The sequence below is a fragment of the Hevea brasiliensis genome, unplaced genomic scaffold (genome assembly GCF_030052815.1).
Source record: "Hevea brasiliensis isolate MT/VB/25A 57/8 unplaced genomic scaffold, ASM3005281v1 Scaf1, whole genome shotgun sequence".
Classification (NCBI taxonomy): domain Eukaryota; kingdom Viridiplantae; phylum Streptophyta; class Magnoliopsida; order Malpighiales; family Euphorbiaceae; genus Hevea; species Hevea brasiliensis.
The window spans coordinates 7,695,270-7,699,624 of record NW_026614585.1 but is presented as its reverse complement, the minus strand read 5'-3'; the positions used below and the strand labels follow the sequence as shown (position 1 = coordinate 7,699,624).

The window sequence follows — 4,355 nt, the reverse complement described above, 5'->3', positions numbered from 1 at the left end:
AGATTTAAAGTTTTAGTATGGTTGCAGTATAATGGACCATCTAGTTTCTTGTATGGGATCTTGGATAATTTTGGCATTATGATGGATGTTTTGCTTTGAGTTTATTGAGGTAGCATCTTCTTGGTGTAGCAGCGAGGTGTAGAGTATGGCTTTACTCCCTAAAGGAGATCCAAGGTTATGAATAATGTTCATAGCCTATGAAATAACTTTTTAGAAAAATTTGCAGTATGATCAGAGAGTAGAAGGCCTTATGTAATTCTGGCAATATGATAAATGTACTACCTCTCTTACAATCAGTTGTGCTGCAGAATATGGTAGTGTCTTTTTAAGAGAGACAAAAGGTTACTACTAGTGTAGTGACCTACAGAATGACGTCCCAAAAGGGACTATAGTGTGATAGAAAGTTATTGGCTTGAGTATCCTGGGGAGGATACAAGTTCAATTATAGGAGTTATAAGTGATCAAATCATGACAGATGTGGTTCTTTTGAACTTAGAGTTGGGAATTGGGTACCTAGTACCTTAAGTTTTGGCTGATTAAGTAGAATGGAAGATGGAACTAATCTAGAACCCTTTCTCAATGTCGTTAAGGGTATGAATTTCAGGATCAGAATAGACAATGGTGAAAAGTCATTACAACAAGGGTGCAGGATATTTAAGGTTTAGTCATTGAAGGGTGAAAAGTTAAGTTACTAGTGGGTACTAATTAACATGGTCAGAGGATCAATTCTAAGTAACATAGAAGCGTAGATGACGCAACCGAGATAGTAAAAAAAAAAAAACACAAAGAAATATAGTAGTCAAAGTGTTAGTGTGGACAAGGTAAACGAGGTGAATTGAAAGTAAAATTAAGGAGCCTAGGATAGGACCACATCTGTGAGAACAGTTGCCAACATATATAAACTAAAATTGCAAGACTCAGAGCAGGTCATAGTTGGGGCAGTGTTAGGCGTCAGAATATGGAGCTTGAAGTTATAGGATTAGATCAGCCTCTACTTGCTCCCCATTCCTAAGGTGAAGTGGATAGCAATGGGGCAAGATTCCTTTAACCTGTTAACAGTATCGAGAAGGTTAGGTGAGTAATATAACAATAATGAGCAAAAGCTAGAAGGTGTGCGATGGTGTTTTGAATTATCTTATCAGACAGAGAAAAGAAGTTAGTAAGTAGTAAATTGAATAAAAGTCAATCCAATGGATCAAATAGGCGTGATGAGAGAAAAGAATGATAGATAATGACACATAGGCTTTAGGTTAGACTTTTGAGATAGTGAGAAGGTAGTTAAAGGTTCATTATGGATGTTAGGCGAATGTCTTCAGTGTTATAGTAAAGCAATAATGACAGAACAGTATAGGGGGTAGAATGGGAAGATACAGGTATAGGTGGTTATAAGTCACTGATAAGTACGAGGATCAGAGTAATGGCAGTAGGTATGATTGAATCTAGCTATGGATGAATCTGTTAATAAGAGGTATCTTCCAAAATACAACAGAAGCAAGGGATAAGATAAAGATGGTATGTTAGGTTAGACAGTGGTGTTAGTGTGGAAAATGTACCGGTTGTTAGGGAATTTATGGATGTATTTCCTAAGGAGCTTCCTAGGTTGCCACCTGATAGGGAGATTAAATTTTGCATAGATACTGTGCTGGGTACAAACTCCAATTCTGTGCCACTCTACAGGATGGCACCAACAGAGTTAAAAGAACTAAAAGAACAGTTATAGGATAGAGCCAATGGAGTTAAAAGAATTGAAAGAATAGCTGCAGGAGCTTTTGGACAAGGGTTTTATCTGGCCAAGTACATCACCTTAGGGTGCTCTGATACACATGTATCATATAGATGTTTTTAACTACAATTATATAGTGTTTCATAGCATTTAGATAAGTAATCTAATGCATAATCATTGATTTCATCAACTTTTGTAAATTCCATTGCTAAACTCTAAATTCTATGTTTTCTGTATGTTTCCAGGTGTTTCGAAGAATTTCCAAGGCATAGGAGTAAAGACGAAAGTTTGGAAAGACCAAAGGACAGAGAAGCGTTGCTGATACACTTTACACGGGTCATGTAATCAAAGCCAAAGACCCGTGTAGCTTACTACTAGGAGAAAAACAAAGAGCTAAGGAAGAATTAAAGTACACAGGCCGTGTAACATGCCTCGTGTAAAACATGAAGACCCGTGTAAGTCTCTGCCGAGCTAGGATTGAAGATTTACCCGAAGTACAAAAATACATGGGCCGTGTAATCAGGCCCGTGTAACTACCTGAGGTTCATGTAAAGTTTTGTCCCGATACAAGATGCAACAATTGAAGCACCAATAAGTTACATGACCCTGAGCTGTGTAGTGACACATGAGCCATGTATCACACGACAGTCAATTTCCTGATTTGGCTCCAGTTCCAATTTTTGACAGAAAAAAAGAGACTTCTAATGCTATTAGGACTCTGAAAATCTAACCCTAGACATTGTATATAAATAGAAGTAGCAAAAAGCAAAGAAAGAAGGGGAAGATCACCTTCACTATTTTCACAGTCGTTTAGAAGAATAGTGCATCTGCATCAAGGAGGAACCCTCAGCTGAAGTTTCACAAGATCAAAGCTACAGATTCTTTTCGGTTCTTTTCTTCTATTTCTTTAAGCAGACTTTTTATGTTCTTTCATTTTATTTTCACTATGTTTGTTAAACTCACAAGGAGTGAGTAATTTCTTTATTCTGGGATTAGGAGAGTTGCACTTGTGATCATTATTATGGATCAATATTAAGTTTTTATTTATTGGATCTGAGTTCTCCCCTTTGATTTAATATTCTGTGTTCTTAACGCATGCTATGTGTTGGTACCCACCTAGACATGATAAAAGATACTAATTGAAGAACTGAAAGGTAAGGTTAGTGTTAGAAATTCAGAATATTGAACTTAGGAAATCTAACCTAGAGATAGGCTGAAATTATTCGTGGAGTTCCATAATTAATCATAGATCTTAAAGGGTTTTAATTAATTTAATTACCACGAAAGTAGGGTTTAGGTTAATTAAAATACACCTTGGGTGCCTTGAGAGAGGACCTATGATATCTTAGGATTAATTTCCATCAAAGCAATGATTCTCAATCCAATAAATAGACAAGATCAAAATTCATAGTAAGATTGCAGTGTGAAATCTTAATTCTGGAATTACTTTTATAAATAGTTTAATTCAAAATTTACTTTTAGCATCCAAAACAGATTTAACTCACTTTTCATCTATATTCGGTAGCCTAAACAGTCAGAATTGCTATGTAGCATGGTATTTGCTAACTAAATTCCTCGTGAGAATGATACTTCACTCATTACTTTATTACTTGTTAGCGATCCGTGCACTTGCAGTGGTTGTAAAACCAGCAAAAAAGTTTTTGCGCTGTTACTAGAGAATTTATTTTTAGCAATATTAGGCAATAGGCACTTTAGCTGATTTAGGCATTTATTATTATTGTTTAGATTTACTTAATTAATTCTTTTATTTTCTCTCAGGTATTTGGTTTGGTGCATGACCAGAACAAAGCCAGAGGAAGAAGTTTTGGACTTGGATCCCGAAATAAATAGAACTCTAAAAGCCATCAGGAGAGAAAGGAGACACAAAAAACAAGATCAAGAAAATCTAGAAACTCCAATCATGGCCAACAATAACAAAAGGCCAAGACTCTTGAGGGACTACAGAGCTCTATCTATACAAGAATTCCAGCCCAATGTTATGAGACCTGCAGTGGAAGCCAATAATTTTGAACTGAAACCAACATGGCTTCAGATGATTCAACAAACCCAGTTTGGGGGTTCACCAATGGAAGATCCACATTATCACCTCCAATGCTTCCTTGCCCTATGTGATACATTCAAGATGAATGGAGTCTCTGATTAAGTTATAAGAATCAGAGCATTTCCATTCTCCCTTTGAGACAGAGCGAGGAAGTGGTTACTTTCTCAACCAGCTAGAACATTCACCACTTGGGAAGACCTCCCATAAGCTTTTCTAGCAAGGTATTTCCCACCTATAAAGACTGCAAAGTTGAGAGTTAAACTCAATACCTTCAGACAAAAGGAAGGTGAATCACTTTATGACACATGGGAGAGCTATAAAGACCTGCAGAGGGAATGTCCACACCATGGCATAGAGGATTGGCTCCTAGTTCAGAATTTTTATAATGGGTTGTTGCCTTCCACAAGGAGCGCAGTAGATTCAGCTGCAGAAGGTGACCTAATGGAGAAAACGGTAGCACAAGCACTTGAACTTCTGGAGAGGGTTGCGTATCACAACTACGAGTGGTCAAATGAAAAGAGAAATACAAGGAGAGCAGCAGGGGTCGTGGAAGTGGATGCCCTAAGCATG

The 4,355-nt window shown here is 37.2% G+C and overlaps 1 non-coding gene across 1 annotated transcript; it reads right to left on the bottom strand.

Annotated features, from left to right (window-relative positions):
• Positions 1-4,031: 4,031 nt before the first annotated feature.
• On the bottom strand, positions 4,032-4,138 carry LOC131176397 (small nucleolar RNA R71). The gene has a single exon (XR_009146489.1). It is a non-coding gene; the product is annotated as a small nucleolar RNA R71 (small nucleolar RNA).
• Between the last annotated feature and the right edge of the window lie 217 nt (positions 4,139-4,355).